The following is an 18,612-nucleotide window of genomic DNA, read 5'->3' as shown; positions in this document are numbered from 1 at the left end:
ACTATGTGAACTTGGAAAGGCATGTTCTCCAGGGCATAGTTTTTCCCTATTTAAAGAAAAAGATTAGAATAGATGGACTTTAGAATTTTAGAGTTGGCGTGTTATTTTTAATTGAGCATGTGCTTTTTTTTTCCCTTTTATTCTTTTTGTTTGGTTTACTTAAACCAGATAAGACACAAAAACAGTTCATCCATTTCTCCTACCTCCCACCTCTGGCAACCATCAGTCTATTCTCTGTTATCTGTCAGCTTAGTCTTTTGTTGTTCTTTGTTTGTTTGTTTGTTTGTTTGAAGTTCCACATATGAGATCAATCATACGGTATTTGTCTTTCTCTGTTTGACTTATTTTACTTAGCCTAACACCCTCATGGTCCATCCATGTTGCCATAAACGGCAAGCTCTCATTCTTTTTTTTTATGACTGAATAGTAATCCATTCTATATATATACAATTTCTTTATTCATCCATTGATGGACACTTAGTTTGATTCCACATCTTGACTATTGTAAATAATGTCCTACTGAACATGAGAGTGCAGCTATCTTTTTGAATTAGTGTTTTCATTTCCTTTGCATAAATACACAGAACTGGAATTGCTGGGTCACATGGTAGTTACATTTTTAATTTTTTGAGGAACCTCCACACTGTTTTCCATCGTGGCTGTATCCATTTATATTCCCACCAGTTGCAGCACACAAGCGTTCCCTTTTCTTCATATCTTCACCAACACTTGTTATTTCTAGTCTTTTTGATGATAACCATTCTGACAGGTGTGAGGAATAACTCATTGTGGTTTTGATTTACATTTCCCTGATGATTAATAACCTAAAACATCTTTTCATATACCTGTTGGCCATCTCTATGTCTTCTTGGGAAAACTGTCTCTTCAGATCTTCAAATTGTTTTTTTGCTACTGAGTTCTAGGAGTTCTTTATATATTTTGGATATTCGCCCCTTATCAGATACATGATTTGCAAACATCTTCTCCCACTCAGTAGGTTGCCTTTTCATTTTGTTGATGGTTTCTTTTGCTGTGCAGAAGCTTTTAAGCTTGATGTGGTCCCGCTTGTTAATTTTCGCTTTTGTTGCTTTTTCTTTTTCTTTTGGTGTCAGATTACAAGGGGGCGAGGAGATTGGACTAGATGCACTTTATACTTTTAATGTTGGTTGTCTGAAGCTCAACTAGTAAAATTTAAAATTTTAGGATCAGGTTAGCATAAAATAAATAGAGGGAACACAGAATTCACATTGACATAGGAAGATAAAAAATGAACATAATCAGGATTCTGCCATTGAGGACAGAGGCACAATTCATAGAATAAGGGTGTTTAAGAGGTGGAGCCAGACATACAGGATCAAAGTTTCAAGGTGAGCCACTTGGCTCACCCTAACAGCCAGCCTGTACATCAGTGTTCTGATGCTGGAGTGCTAGGTTGTTCCTAGAAAAACATTACCTTTAGCACCATGGGCAAGAAGATGTTGAATAATATGGCTTTGTAGATGGTGATAAAGTTATTCACCTCATAGATTGGTAGTTCATAGATGATGCTTTAAGTCCCTAACTGTACATATCATAGACAGTGTTCTTTTTTAGCTGTTAGAACTGTTTTTCTTCTTCATTGTAAGATTTGGCTAGATTCTATCTTTGAGTTTCCCCAGAGTTATGATTGCTTAAAGAAGACATTATTTCCACTGAATCCTTGGAAAATGCTTTCTATTGGGAGCTTCTTACTTTGATTTTCAACATAAACCACCCAAATTTGGGTTCCTTTAATAATTCCGGTTTTTCAAAAATGTAATAAGAATATTCTGGAATGTAGGGTGCCCCTGTTTCTTGCAGGAAATTTCAGATGATATGATAGATGGAATGGTATGTATTTTGCACACTGTATGATGTTAATTAATCATTCTTATTTTTGATATTGGAGAGCTGTGGGGATCATATTCAACGTTGTTTGTAGGACTTTTATCCAAAGATATGATGAAACAGTGTTCCAAATTCCAGGACACTTTATGCAGTGGTAGGAGAAAAGCAGTGACCAAAGACTTATGAAACATAGGTGGTTAGTACATTTCTCTTAATGGAATTATCTTTTTTTTTCCATTTGAATAATGTCTTTAAGATATCCTGCATATTAAGGTCAGCAATGATTAATTTAGAAATGGTGATTGTTAATTGAAGGCACAATTTTAGAGGAAACCTTTTAAACACTTGGCTCATGCTGGTTAATTAGAAGGGCAAAAAATTACCCCATTGTGCAAATACAGGTAGAGTTTCTTCTTCCCAGTAATGTGAATACATATTTTGGGGGCTTGTACGGAAAGAGAGGAAGTCATTAGGCAGGTGAAATGGGTAAGGTGATATTGTCTTTTAGATTTTAAATTATTTCCAATATTAGGCTTTATGGAGCTATACCAATGTACCTGGTCCTCATCCAACAGAGAGACACAAGGCAAAGTTATAAAGCTATAAAAAGGGTGGAACTGTATACCATGGTCTTGTATTTGTAGGTAAATGCAAACCCAGTGGCAAAAATGTTCTATGATTTCTCCTGCCGTAACTTTTGATCTGACAATCAATGATGTAATCTAAAGGACGCCACAGTTGATCAAGCATTGGAAGTATCAATTACTCAAATGAAGCCCTTTGTTTTATATTTGTTGTTGGTTTGACCAAACCTATAATTGAAGAGTTTTTCAGAATTGCCCTTGCTTCACTTTCAAATAGCCTAAAGTGGAAGACATTTATGAATAGGCAAGATTTTATTATTTTTTCTTACATAAAATATTTTTATAAAAAAATCAACCGATACAAAAGGATATGAATAGAAAACTAAAAGCACTCTTCTCCTCCTGTGCTCATTTTTGCCTCATAGGTAACTGTAGTCATGCTAAAATACATGTATCTATGTTGAATAGCTAAGATTTTAAATACTGTCTTCAAATCTTCTCCAAATCTTTGTGATGAGGTAGAGACAACCTAAATAACCAAAGGAAAATTACATGAGGTTGAGAAATTTGCAGCATGTTAAATTACTGCAGCGTGTGTTGCAAAGTTAGGTAACACTCACATAGGATTTGTTACACTACAGTGGAGACTCTGGGGCCCTTCCTAAGAAAACTCATAACTCATCATAGTGATTCAATGTGTTCCTTGCTCACCACTCCATCCCAAAGAGGTAAATCTATCAAAATTAGCACTGAGGGTGACAGTGGCCAGGAGAAAGCGAAAGGAGATCATTGGCTACAGTGCTAGGATAATGGTGCAGGGTATAGTTATGAATTGATGTATTGTCTTATGGTAATGCTTTCTTCTATTCTCTTTCCTCCTCTGTGCACCCCCATTCTGAGGCACTGGGATACTCTGAATGCCTGGATTCCAAAGGAGGAAAACCTGTCAAAATCATCTGAATGTTCCAATCTCTTAAAACTAGAGATAATGATTAAGAACCAATTTCCATTCTAGCCTTTGTTTTTTGTTTTAATTCACAGCTATATAGATCTAGCCATTGGGTAGAAGTTACAGGGCTTACCCATTTCTATTTTGAATATTTTTCCCTCTGATAAGTTGAACATGAAATCTAAATATCATGAGTTTTGAGTGGCTTATGTTAAAATCTGTGAATTTTGTGAAGTTTTCACAAAATATTTTGTTACAATATGCATTATTTTACTTAGGAGAATATAGTGCAAGAATGTAAATATACTTAAAAACTATATTTTTAAAAATTTTTTTAAATGTTTTATTTATTCTTGAGACAGAGACAGAGCATGAGCAGGGGAGGAGCAGAGAGGGAGACACAGAATCCAAAGCAGGCTCCAGGCTCTGAGCTATCAGCACAGAGCTGGACGCGGGGCTTGAACTCACAAACCGCGAGATCATGACCTGAGCCGAAGCCGGACGCTTAACCGACGGAGCCACCCAGGGGCCCCAAAAACTATGCTTTTAAAACATACCCACTAAAAATCAGCATCTATTGGGGCACCTGGGTGGCTCTGTCGGTTAAGCGTCGACTTTTGATTTCCACTTAGGTCATGGTCTCGTGGTTCGTGGGATTGGGTCCCACATTGGGCTCTGTGCTGACATCACAGTGCCTGCTTGGGATTCTCTCTCTTCCTCTCTCTCTCTCTGCCCCTCACCCCGCTCTATCTCAAAATTAAAAAAATAGGCTTAAAAAGTCATCTATTTATCATACATATTTTGTATATATATTTTTTCATGTTTTATTTAAACACAAAATCAAGAGTTGGATGCTTAACTGACTGAGCCACCCAGGTGCCCCTATTTTGTATCTATTTTTAAAGCTCACTTGATACTAGAAAGAAATTCCATATACTTTTTTTTCCTTCAAAAATATTGTTAAACCACAATATGCTGCAAAGAGGGGGGAAAAGTAAAGCATGTTTTTTATTGTGATTCCCATCCTCTATAATTCTATGCATGATGCTCTATAGAAATTAAAATTAATTTGGTATTGGTAATAGTTGATTTGCTTATTCAGGTAAATTCATGTAATTAGTCAATAACAATGTTTGCCTTAATTGAAGTAGGAAATAATTTTGTTCTACAAATTAACAAAATCCTTTAAAATTTTAAGGAAGGACTAAATTTATTAATGGTTTATTTATTTTTTTTTAATTTTTTTTTAATGTTTATTTATTTTTGAGACAGAGAGAGACAGAGCATGAAAGGGGGAGGGGCAGAGAGAGAGGGAGGCACAGAATCGGAAGCAGGCTCCAGGCTCTGAGCTGTCAGCACAGAGCCCGACACGGGGCTCGAACTCACAGACTGCGAGATCGTGACCTGAGCTGAAGTCGGACACTTAACCGACTGAGCCACCCAGGCGCCCCTATTAATGGTTTAGATTAAAAATGAGGGTTTTTTGTTTGTTTTTGAATAAGAAACCAAACTATTTTTTTTTCTTGCGGTGTTCTGTTATGTAGGTTCCCAGACTGAGTACATTATGGTGGGTTGTGTACAAGCCATGAGTAAAGAGAGGGTCTAAATCTCTGTACAAGGTCTCTATCCCTCTCATGAGTTGGGCATGGAGGCACCAAGGTAATCCTTGGGTAATGAAGATGCTCTAATATACACCTTACATCCCTGGGAGCACACTGCATTCATGTGTTTAAAGTTCAAAAATAATAGAGGTCAAACCCACGAACCTCTGAAGTAGTAATTAGTAAAAGTTTATTGTGCACACACCAAAAAGACAGTCTGCACTGCTGGAGCACTTAAACCAAAACATGGAATGAGGCTTAGGAGTATATTGTTGTAAAGCAGCTTATATAATAAGACAATGACTGTTTATTCTTCATAGTGTTTGGTTATAATAGAATTTTCTTAAATGATGGGGAATTGGTCAGTGGTTATCTCCCATCGATTTGGGGACACAGTTCAAGTTTTGCTTACGATTGCCAGAGGCATAAGCAAGAAATGACCCAGATCAAGTTAACCTTGGAAAACAAGCTAAATTAAACTTTCTTTGTATGACTAAACTGGTTTTGTCTGCTCAGAGAATTCTCAAGGTTGGTCTCTGTTTTTGGTTTTAACAAATCCTCCCTTTTGGTCAATCTCTAAGCAGGCTGAGAGTATGACCAACCGGTATAGCGTTATTCTCAGTTACCACTGTTGATGTAGTTAGGCTGAAAAATCACACACTCAGTGTTTTCATCCAGTTGAGGGGCCATGTAGTAACCATCTTTATCATTGATAGGATTGTTGTTTCTTTTACTCAGTTGTCCTATCCTAATGGATACCATTTGGCATGTGGGTGGCTGCTGACAGGCATTGAGTTCAATATACGATGCACTAGAGAGGTTAATATGACTGTAAGGAGAACAATAATCAAGGATTGAAAAATTTCCCAGAGTAGAGATTCCCAGGAGCCAAGATGTAACCAGTTAAATAACTCAAATGGGTTTCTTTCTTAAAAAGTTATTTCCATAGGCACAACATGATGTATTAACAATTACATATCCTCATGATTACTTAGGCCAAAATGAATGTGAAGGTCTTTTATGTCAGGAGGTGGTGTTGTAGGTGAGCTTCCATCTCAGTGAGGCCTCTATACAGTGTGAGCCATCAGGTAATTTAATGAGATGCATTTCTATGAAAACCAAAGAAATACAAAGGTTAATAGTTTTAGCAAATTATAGCAAATTTAGTTTTGGAGTTTGGAGAACAGTCACAGTTGAAAAGATTGCTAGATGTTGGGTTCCAAGCGTCTTCAGATGGAGTGAGAGCAAACAGTGGGAATCTGACGTCTTTTCCTGGTATGCAACTTGAATGTCTCTAGTGATCTTTCTGAGTGGCCATAGAGCCACAGGCCTGAAGATTGTCCACAGAGGAGCTGTTGTGGTGATTTCTCCAAAGTTTCTATCAAGCTTTTCAGCTTTAGCTCCCACAGCTTTGGGAAATGGGCAGTTTTAGTTTCATGATGATTCCAAGTCATAAGAGTGGGAGAAAATTGTAAATGTTAGCTTGGAGAGTTGTAGCCACATATTGAAAGAAACTAGAATTCAGGATCCAATCCAGTTTCTGCAGGCAGAAAACAAAAACTCAGAAACAATTACCGTAAAAGAGAATGAAATCTTGCCAGTTGCAACAACATGGATGGAGCTAGAGAGTATAATGCTAAGTGAAATAAGTCAGAGAAAGACAAATATCATATGATTTCACTCATATGTGGAATTTAAGAAACAAAGCAAATGATTATAGGGGAAAAAAGAGAGAGGCAAAGCAAGGAATAGACTCTTAACTAAGGAGAACAAACTGATGGTTACCTGAGGGGAGGTGGGTGGGGGATAGGTGAAATAGGTGATGGGAATTAAGGATTGTACTTGGGATGAGCACCAGTTGTCCTATGGAAGTGTTGAATCACTGTATTGTACACATGAAACTACTATTACATTGCGTGTTAACTAGCTGGAATTTGAATAAAACCATTTAAGAAAACACAATGTAACAGCACTAGGATCTGATAACTACAAAGGTATATTATTGAAATAGGCTTTTTTTCCTTTATAATCATCCTCATTTCCATCAGAGATAAGCACAGTAAGAGTAATTTGTTTCAAATTAAGTCTAACTTCAGTAACTTGGCCTGTTTATTTACATAAGTGCAGCAAGAATAGTAATCAGCCATATAGGCTCTTTTTGCTGGTACTTTTCATAAGGAATCTTAGATTGGACTTTCAAGAACCCCTCGAGACTAGGAAGCCAGGCCAAGGATTTCTCCAATTGTGTCCTGTTACAAGGAGAACAGAATCTTACTGAACTTAGGCAAACACATAAGTTGTCATGAAAAATTAGAATATTTGATAAAAGAGTTTATGAATTCTGGGGGAATCATGTAAGGAGAAGAAGATAAATATTCCACCCTTTGTTGCAAAGATAAACTTTACCAAGTAGCTGTACATTATAAGTAGCTTGAAAGAGAGGAAAAGATGGGTGCTTTAAATCTGGAAAGCAAAACATTAAACAACTAGCATTGTTTAAATGAACTCATGAAAATTATCATCATCATTATCAGTTCATTCAGTCTTATTTAATTAATTTTTGCTTGCTTTGTCTTGGATTAGCCACTTTTTGAATCAGTTTTCCATTAAGTTCTAGAAATCTTTACCCAGTTTACTATTAAGATCTTAAAGTTAGTAGAATTCTGCATTTTAGAGTACTTATCAGGGTCTTTTCCCCGAATCTCTTGAAAGGCGAAGCACTTTTGTCTGTAGTTCACTGTAACCATTTTCAGAGAAGTGAGAGGAAAGCAATAACTGTAAGTGGCAAAAGACTTAAAAATAGCCAATTTTGATTGTAATCAATTTTGATTGTAATCAAATCAAATACAATTTTGATTGTAATCCCAATCAAAATGGCACCAGCATTCTTCTTGAAGCTAGAACAAGCAATCCTAAAATTTGTATGAAACCACAAAAGACCCCAAATAGCCAAAGTAATATTGAAGAAGAAGACCAAAGTGGGAGGCATCACAATCCCAGACTTTAGCCTCTACTACAAAGCTGTAATCATCAAGACAGCATGGTATTGGCACAAAAACAGACACATAGACCAATGGAATAGAGACTCCAGAATTGGACCCACAAATGTATGGCCAACTAATCTTTGACAAAGCGGAAAAGAATATCCAATGGAAAAAAGACAGACTCTTTAACAAATGGTTCTGGGAGAACTGGACAGCAACATGCAGAAGAATGAAACTAGACCACTTTCTTACACCATTCACAAAAATAAACTCAAAATGGATAAAGGACCTGAATATGAGACAGGAAACCATCAAAACCCTAGAGGAGAAAGCAGGGAAAAACTTCTCTGACCTCAGCCGCAGCAATTTCTTACTTGACACATTTCTAAAGGCAAGATAATTAAAAGAAAAAACGAACTATTGGGACCTCATGAAGATAAAAAGCTTCTGCACTGCAAAGGAAACAATCAACAAAACTAAAAGGCAACCGATGAATGGGAGAAGATAATTGCAAATGACATATCAGATAAAGGTTTAGTATCCAAAATCTATAAAGAACTTAACCAAGTTCAACACCTGAAAAACAAATAATCCAGTGAAGAAATGGGTAGAAGACATAAATAGACACCTTTCCAAAGAAGCCATCCAGATGGCCAACAGACACATGAAAAGACGCTCAACATCACTCATCATCAGGGAAATACAAATCAAAACCACACTGAGATACCACCTCACACAAGTCAGAGTGGCTAAAATTAACAATTCAGGAAACAACACATGTTGGCAAGGATATGGATAAATGGGAACCCTCTTGCACTGTTGGTGGGAATGCAAACTGGTGCAGCCGCTCTGGAAAACAGTGTGAAGATTCCTCCAAAAGTTAAAAATAGATCTATCCTATGACCCAGCAATAGCACTGCTAGCAACTTACCCAAGGGATACAGGAGTGCTGATGCATAGGGGCACTTGTACCCCAATGTTTATAGCAGCACTTTCAACAATAGCCAAATTATGGAAAGAGCCTAAATGTCCATCAACTGATGAGTGGAAAAAGAAGTTGTGGTTTATATACACAATGGAATACTATGTGGCAATGAGAAAGAATGAAATCTGGCCTTTTGTAGCAATGTGGATGGAACTGGAGAGTGTTATGCTAAGTCAAATAAGTCATACAGAGAAAGACAGATACCATACGTTTTCACTCTTATGTGGATCCTGAGAAACTTAACAGAAGACCATGGGGGAGGGGAAGGAAAAAAGAAAAAGTTAGAGAGGGAGGGAGGCAAACCATAAGAGACTCTTAAAAACTGAGAATAAACTGAAGGTTGATGGGGGTGGGAGGGAGGGGAAAGTGGGTGATGGGCATTGAGGAGGCACCTGTCGGGATGAGCCCTGGGTGTTGTATGGAAACCAATTTGACAATAAACTTCATATTAAAAAAAAATAGCCAAGTTTAAGATCTGGGGAGGATTCATATGCACATAGAAAAAACATTATGCAATTTACTTAGTTAAGCATTCAGCCAAAGTGACAGAGATCTCAAAGGCAAATACACATAGTCAAGTAGTTATATAAAAAAAAATAACCTTAGTTCTTTTAATAGAGAAGACTCGTTTATTTTTCTAAGTAATCAAAGATTTGATAAAGACCATGTGAAGCACTGGAAATATTTTTATAAGCCACAGAATCCTTGTTTCCTAGGGAGATTACATTAGAGGTAAAGAAACTTCGTGTATAATTTCTTATTAAGAGCACATCAACAATCTAAAAAACCTGTCCTTTTAACAGAAAATCAAAATCTAATTCTGCCTCACTATACCTTTAATATTAAAATTCTTCCATTTTTTAACTTAAAACATTCCAGTCTTACCTTGACCACATAAAATTCCTTTCTCAAGATTCCTTTTCCACAAACCTTCTACAGCCTTCTGTATCCATTCAATTTTTGCCCTTCTTCCTTTCTTCTTCTGGAACAATCATTTTTCTGTAGGACAAAATTACTTTCTTTTCTCTTTCATGAAAAAACACCCCCATGTCATTAATACCTTTTCTTGTCCAAATAACACACTTTATTTTCCTTACCTACTTTTCATATACAGTCTTCTCTTTTTACCCTTATTATTTATAATAGTTGTATTTTTACATATTGATTATAAATTTTTAACTACTTTAATCTTCACTTCCCAGTGATAAACAGGAAGCAGGCAAGTGTAAACTGTCTCTCATGTATTAGCATCCTGTAGTAGAGTAGCAATTTATAAGTACATTTCAGAATTTTCTAGAAGTACATTCTTCCTCCTAGTGAATTTTTCAATGTGGCTCAAGACATATTTACTAAAAGGCCCAAATATTTTTTATCTCTCTGTAAAAAAAAAAAGCCAAAAGTAAATAAACCTAAACTTATGCTTAGTGTTTAATGTTTTTCTTATTTGGGAATGATTTAGATATTCAATAAATATCCATTAGTTAGTTTAAGTTAGTATAAACTTTTATTTGCACTTGTTTAAAGTACTTGCTTTTAACAGTTATTCTTGGATTAGACATCAAACAGCTAACCATCATCTGAAATTATTTTTCTTGTTGACAAATTTTAAGACATGCCTACTTTTATGAAACCAACAAACTTAAACTGGCTTTTATTTATCAAAGATTATCCTAGATTATTTGAGTTAGTTTTTCTGTTTCTGAGAGTATACTTGACTTTTATAAATTTAATTTTCTGTAAGCCAGGTAAATAGAGCTCTTTACAAATAAATTTTGGAAATATCATCCAGAGGTAGAAAACTGCCACATATCTATAACATACAGACAAATATGGAGATCTTTTAACTTTTGTTTTAAAAATTTTAGCCATGTCTCAAAACTCAGAAGAATAACTACATCCAAATTGTGTTTCTGGCAGGTGAACTAAGCTAAAGTTACCTGTTCAGAGGGCCACACGTTTTTACTAAAGATTTTTTACTTGCATGCTGTAAGGTTCCTTTTAGAGCTATTTTTGAATACATTTTGTCTTTTAGAGGCTTCTTCATACTAATCAAAGAATGCATTCCATTGTCTCTGAGAGGTTTAGAATTTTCTCTTTTAAGGATGACCCTCAACATGGACTTACCTAAGTTACAGATTCCCCAAAGTGGCCACTACAATTCCAAAAGTTCACCCATTTCCCAAAAAGGCATCAGATTCTGGTCTATAGACGAGGTAGAACACGTCTTTGCCTTTAGGTTCCCTAAGACATCTTACCTATGAGGAGCCCTACTTCCCAACATGTGCTCCAAGACACAGGAAATTTTTCTTTCCTTTTGAACAGAATAGAGTGACTTAGGAAGAAGCTTCAACAAACAAAAACAGAAAGCAAACATGCACATGCATGTTAGACAGCTCAAAACATGGAGCGAGTGGATCTCAGATCCAAGAGACACTTACCCCCAGTCTCCAGGGTTGGGGAGAAAGCAGGGAGCTCAGTGGGCTCTGTGGGTACCGGCATCTGTTTCGTCACCAGCCTCAGAGTCTTTGGGGGATCTTCTTTGGATCCATGAGATCTCAAAAGTTCAGAAATAACAGAAGTAAACCCATTTAACCATTGAAATAATAATTAGTAAAAGTCTACTGTTCGCAAAACAATGAGACGGTTTGCAAACCAGGGGCCCTCAAACCAGAACATGGAATGAGGCTCAGGGGTATGTTGTTATAAAGCAGCTTATATTGTGAGAAAGCAGACTGTTTATTCTTTACAGTGATGGGTTACAGTATTAGAATTTTCCAAAATGACAGGTAATTGGTCAGTGGTGATCTCATATCAACCTTTGGAAACAGTTCATAAGCAAGAAATGACCCAGGTCAAGTTAGTCTTGGAAAATAAGTAGATTAAGCCATAACTAAATTAAATAAATAAATTTAGTCATAACTAAATTGGTTTTGTCTGCTCAGAGAATTTTCAAGGCTGGTCTCCATTTGTTTTTGATTTTAACATGTACATATCTAAATTATCTTTAATGAATCATCTAGGTAAGCAAATGAGGGGGTGTAGAAAAGGAGCATTTAATAAATAATTATACTGAAAACATGTGCTTTGTCAAGCATTTTATTAATGCATCATAAAAATTTTCTGAGAACATATGTGAATTCATAAAACCTGTCAGGGGAGATGGATGCTCTTTAAAAAAAGCTTGTGCAATTATCACTGAGTGTTTGTGGCGTTTCCTGAGTAATGGAAAAATAACTGTACAAATATTAGTGTGGCCAAACAAAACCCAGTTTGAGCAGGACAGGAAACCATAGCAACTCATCTTTTTTACTCTGAAATAACAGAAGAAATTGTAACCTGACAATGATCTCAGAACAACATATTTCTGCCTAAGCATTGTTTAATTTTATATTATTTATGCTCAGTAGAATTATTCAGTTACAGTCCACATTTTCTAACAGTTTTTCCCTCAGAGTTTTATGGAAAAAGGGAAAGATATGTGGTTTATTTTATGACTTCTGATAGGAAAGTTCATATTTTAGGGCTAATACTTTCCCCCCAGGAGTAACTCAGGTTCTGTGTAATAAAAAATTGGAAAAAAAGGAAAAGATAGATTTATATAAGCTGCTAGGAAATCAAGTTGTCTGGGCATAATTTGGGTTTTTTTTTAAATATGAAATTTATTGTCAAATTGGTTTCCATACAACACCCAGTGCTCATCCCAACAGGTGCCCTCCTCAATACCCATCACCCACCCTCCCCTCCCTCCCACCCCCCATCAACCCTCAGTTTGTTCTGTTTTTAAGAGTCTCTTATGTTTTGGCTCCCTCCGTCTCTAACCTTTCTTTTTTTTTTTTCCTTCCCCTCCCCCATGGCCTTCTGGTAAGTTTCTCAGGATCCACATAAGAGTGAAAACATATGTATATGTTTCTCTGTATAAAGAAATGGAAAAACATTCCGTGCTTATGGATTGGAAGAATAAATATTGTTAAAGTGTCAATACTACCCAAAACTATCTACACATTCAATGCAATCCCAATTTGGGGGGTTTTTAAGCCCACATGGAGAAGGTAGTGTAACTTCTCAAGTCATATCAGAAAATCATGTTATAAGCCAGAGCCTGTTCCAAATGCTTTTTTAGCTCAAATGAACATACAAAACTTCACATTTGCCCTTGTGAAGATCTCTGAGAGCAAGCTCCCACTGTCTTTGGTCCAAGAAAATGGTCCTGGTTCTCAGGGTGAGAAGGTGCTGTCCCCTTGAATGGCATAGCTTCAGAGAGTACTCTTGTGACGCTGTCAGTCTTTGAGGCAGGGTTTTCTCCAGTCACCTCCTCAATTAAAGCAGCTCCAAATTTTCATAGTCTGTTTTCTAAGCTTTGGTTTAAATAAAGGCTTCTGACCAAAATATATGTAACTATTGAACCAGTTAATGGCCAATAGCTACCATTTCTTGCCTTCTTTCCCCTAGAAACCTTCCCTTGAAAGGAAGTACTAACATATATTTTTGATGAACCCCTGTATAAAGACACTCTTTTATTTATTTTATTTAAAGTTGAATTAAAACATTTTAGAAGTATACTGTAAAATAAAAATCTAAAAGATGAGAGATATTTTTACGACTTCTTACAGAAGTTAGCACACACAGACTTACTTAGTCCTTTCTAAATGAGTATGTATGGGCAGGAGGGTGAGGGTTTGTTGTTTCAGCCTTCATTTATATCCATTTAAATATTTCAGGATCAAGCCTAACATGGCTAGGAAAAGAAGCAAGTCCTTATTGTATTATGCATAGAGATTAAGCTTTAATACACCATATGTGCTGCAACTTTTAATAAGATTTATACTTTTATTTTTATTATTTTTTTATATTCATGAAAATAGTTTTAATTTTGTAAACCTCCCGAAAAGGTATGGGGGACCCTCAAGACTCTCTGGGCCATACTTTAAAAAAACCTTTTTCTTTATACAAAATACCTTCACAAACAAATCTCATTTGACTCACAGAAACCCTTGGAATTGGGCACGTTTTTAAACAGATGAGGAATCGAGACAGAGGTCAACCAATTCATCCACCATCACATGGATTCCTGTCTTTAGAGTCTGAGCCCAGGACTCCATTCCAGATATGCACCATATCAACTTTGAAAAGCTTCTTAACCACCCGCCTTTTGCCAGAGCAACAGTCTGGGAATACTCAAAGATTTTTTTTTTTACACAATAATTAGGATAGCTAATATATTAACTCTAGAATGTGGTATAAAAACACAGATCTTGAGACTTAGGGAAAACAGAGCATGACATAGCAGAGATAAACTCAGGTCCTAGCAGGCAGGAGCCCCAACTTCTAGACGCCAACTCCTTCAAGTATTGTGTGACTTGAGATGAGTTTCTGTACCTCTTTGGGCACCAGGACTGCATCATCTGCAGAATGGAATGATGTTATCTTACATGCCTAAAGTCATGGTCCCTGCTGGTGGAAGGGCTGTCGTTTACCAAAACTTCCAGTCATTTGGAAGGTAGGAATACAACACAGCTGAAATGGACTCTCATTTTGAAAGTATAGTTCCTCTAATCCATCCTTTTTCTCTAGAGGAATATTTGGAGCTTGGTATTTATTGAAACCTATTTCATTCGCTTTTCTTGTACTCTCTTCAGCCCTTTTTAAAAAATGATTTATTGGCAAGTTGTGGGGGAAAAGCTTAGGAATTCCCTGAGTCTGCACCAATGGGTTAACAAGGCATAAATAATTAGAAATCCACAGGATGTTCACACCCAAGTTTGGGTAAACAAGATTAGGAAATAGGTATAGGTAAGGCAGGGCAAAGGCCCCAGTATAGATAGGGTGGGGCAAAGGCCCCAGTATAGGACAAAGGTATATGAGGTAAACAAGATTAAGTATTCAGGGCAGAAATGACCCCCAACTTTGTACTATAGCAGAAAGCTGCTTTCACAGGAAGGAGGGACCAAATTAGGTAAACAGGTAAATAGGGCTATATACTGCTCTGGGTGAAGTTGCCCAGAGAGGAGCTAATTAGCAGAAGAAAAGTGCCTTGTTGACCCTGAGATAGCTTGCTCTGTCTTTCTTATCCCCTAGACCAGTTTAGGTACACAGAGGTGGTGCCTCAAGTCTGCTGTAAACAACCTTCTGCTCAGCGCCAGGATTTTGTTTTGTATTAACCCAAACCCCTAACACAGCACATTTTCAAAACCGCCTTTCACTCACGCCCACGAGTTAATGTTTACAGTTTCATTGTCTTTTTGTGCATGTCCATCATGCTTGTAAGCCTTCTGACCCTGATAAAAATGGAGCAAGGACCCTTAATCAGGGGTCTTGTCTTCTCCCAGACCTCAGCCTCTCTCGCTTTTTAATCCTGCATCCTCCTTTCTTGCTGGACAAGAAAGAACTCCAGACCCAGAGTCTATGACAGCAAGTTAGCTAACATACAGTGTAAATGGTGTAGGCTTGGCTTCGGGAGTTGATTTCCATGATTCATCACTTACACACAACACCCAGTGCTCATCCCAACAAGTGCCCTCCTCATTGCCCATTACCCATTTTCCCCGACCCCCACCCCCCCCATCAGCCCTCAGTTTGTTCTCTGTATTTAAGAATCTCTTATGGGTTTGCCTCCTCTCTGTAACTTATTTTTCCTTCCCTTCCCCCATAGTCTTCTGTTAAGTTTCTCAAATTCTACATATGAGTGAAAATATATGATATCTATCCTTCTCTCACTGACTTATTTCACTTAGCATAATACCCTCCAGTTCCATCCACGTTGTTGCAAATGGCAAGATTTCATTTTTTCTCATTGCCAAGTAGTATTCCATTTGTGTGTATGTGTACACACAACATCTTCTTTATCCATTCATCATTTGTTGGACATTTGGACTCTTTCCATAATTTGGCTTTTAAAATGCTTGCCTTAGGGAGGGCACTTGTGATGAGCAATGGGTGTTGTATGTAGGTGATGAATCACTAAATTCTTCTCCTGAAACTAATATTACACTTTATGTTAACTAATTGGAATTTCAATAAAAAGTCAGAAAGAAAAAAAAACCTGAAAGGGGCACCTGGGTGGCTCAGTCAGCTGAGCGTCAGACTTCAGCTCTGGTCGTGATCTCATGGTTCATGAGTTCCAGCCCCGCATCTGGCTGCCTGCTGTTAGCACAGAGCCTGCTTCAGGTCCTCTGTTCCCCTCTCTCTCTTCCCCTACCCTGCTTGCACTCTCTCCCTCTCAAAAATAAACATTAAAAAAACAAAACTATTTGTCTTATTTTGTTAAGAAAATGACATTCATTGTGGAGAAAATGGCAAAAAATCGGAAATGGTGAGACAGCCTAACACTTGGTGAGTGTGTACCATTATGTTTGTATGTCTAGGGCAGAGGGTTCATATGAGGAACTAGTAAGGTAGAAGATTAGAAAGAGAGTTCAGAGACAAATTGTGAAATCATTGACTTGCGAAATTAGAAAAATCTGAAAGGTCATTTATGTATACCTTTTCTCTGATGCACAAACTCCTTCTCCAGCAACACTAATAAGCAACCAGAGTCCCCTGCAGCTCCCATGTCAGTGAACGCATGACCTCAAAGGCAACCCATCTCATTGTTTTACAGCTCTAAGGACCAACACTTCTTCTTGGTGTCAGAACTGTAACCTCCACCATCAGTCTTTTTTTGCCTCTGGAATGCCAAAGAATCTATTTTCTCTGTCAGTTCTTTCGAATGTTAAAAATCATTAAAAACAGTATTCTGGTACACTTTTTGCATGATTTACGGCAGTCACATTCCGTAAGCTATGACAGCTTGCTCTTTGCCCAGAAGAGAGCTATATATTCTTAATAGTAACAAACACGTGTGTATTTCTTATTATGTGTCTGGTGCTCTAATTTACATATGCTAATTTTTCAGTCCTCATAAACTCCCTATGAGGTAGGTACTATTATTATGACCTTTTTTTCAAATGAGGAAACTGAGGTACACAGAGGTTAAGTGATTTATCCAAGGTTACATAGACACTGAGCAACAGAGCCAGACCTTCAAGATACCAAACCCTGGTATGAATGACTTTTTTTTTTTTTGACAGATCCTACCGCTGGATTATTTGTACAAGTAACATAAAGGGACACTGGCCCCATGCAGACAGAGCCTAGGGGTCACACCAGTCCTGTTCTCACGTCAGCTCCAGTATAGAATGGCCTTCGTGGGCACCTGGGCACCTTGGGGAGACTGAGCCACAGCAGGAGCTGGAGCCAGAGTCGCAGCTGCAGCTGGGGCTTTGATTTGAGTCTCGGCCTTGGCCTTTGGTCAGAGGAGCCTGAGACACTTGGCAATACAGGTACGAACATGTTTCCCAAACTTGAGGTGAGTGATGTAGGCAAGTCTATTGAGCTTGCACCTGCCGCCCTTTAGGATCTTGGGCTGGACAAGGGCACTGATAGCCTCAGCACGTGCATTCATGGCCATGGCAGGGTTGGTCTACATCTTCTTCAGGCCCTTCTCATTGTGCTTCTGGGTGAAGTGCATGTTCATCAGGAACTTGAAGGCTACCCCCTTAAGAGATTCATATCTTTGTGACCGGGGTTCTTGATGCCGTTTCTGTGCCGTTTTCGTGACTGGCTGTGCATGGGTGGTTCTTGGACATGACCATGTCTGTCCTGGAGCCTTGGCTCCCAAAGTGCTTCAGGGAGGAAGGGAAAGAGGATAACTTCTTCAGTAACCCATTTCCAGTATCTTTGCATTCGAAGAAGGAATGGGGGGCAGGTAAAGTAAAATGCTAAAACCAGAAAATTCCATCCATGGATTATCAGAAATTGACCTTAGAGCTCTGTTTGCTACTTCCAGGTTAATTAGCAATGAATCCAGTTCTTTTGTTTTGTATATGACTCCTCATGACTTTGTTCCTTGAACTCATATTTTTGTTTAATTTCTTAAACCCAATTCCAGAGTAATAGAGTTGGGAGTGCTGCTTTACTATGTTTTATGCATCTTGTGCATTAGTCTCTCCATCATCTTCTTTTTTTCAAAATCAGCAATTAAATATTTAAATTATGTGAAAATCACCAAATCTTAGTAGTTTCATTTTAGGAAATGGTAATGCTTTGGAGAATAGTGTGTTCTTTTTCCAAATATGTCTGAGTCAGTTTTAATTCTTACATTTATAGTTGGCATACCTAACTCTGCAGTTTCATCCTTTGCTCAAGAGATGATGTCACCATGGATTGCCATTTATTGCTATAATTCCTTAATGTACATTGGAGGCCACCTTGAGGTTTGAGTCTTCTTCGAAATCCCAGTGTATCTATGTACTAAGATAGGTTCCAAAAGGTAGAAAATCTTCTGCATTGAAATAAGTAACTTGTCTATCTTAAGAAAGATTCTACCCCCTTAAATTCAAAGAAGGTACAGTGGGTTTACTGCCCACAGTTGGGTGTGTATATATGCAGTAGGCTCTGTCAGAACCCTGCTCATCACTCTTACATTCACAGTTCCTGCACTGACAACTCTTTGTTTCAAGGATTTTCCTGCCCGTGGAAGTATGCTTAGCTCAAGCATAGGGCTTGTTGGAAGGGCCAGGAAGTTGTCATTGGTTAACCTCTTAACCAGTGACAAACTAGAATTGATGAATAAATACCTTCTTTGCTCCTTCGATGGAACAATGCT

At 37.6% G+C, this 18,612-nt stretch overlaps 1 pseudogene; it reads right to left on the bottom strand.

Annotated features, from left to right (window-relative positions):
* Window positions 1-17,127: 17,127 nt before the first annotated feature.
* Window positions 17,128-17,599, bottom strand: LOC125932375 (60S ribosomal protein L29-like; annotated as a pseudogene).
* Between the last annotated feature and the right edge of the window lie 1,013 nt (window positions 17,600-18,612).

Source organism: Panthera uncia, chromosome X (genome assembly GCF_023721935.1).
Source record: "Panthera uncia isolate 11264 chromosome X, Puncia_PCG_1.0, whole genome shotgun sequence".
NCBI classification, from domain to species: Eukaryota; Metazoa; Chordata; class Mammalia; order Carnivora; family Felidae; genus Panthera; species Panthera uncia.
Note: the sequence above shows the minus strand (reverse complement) of the source record. Positions and strands in the feature narration are given on the sequence as shown.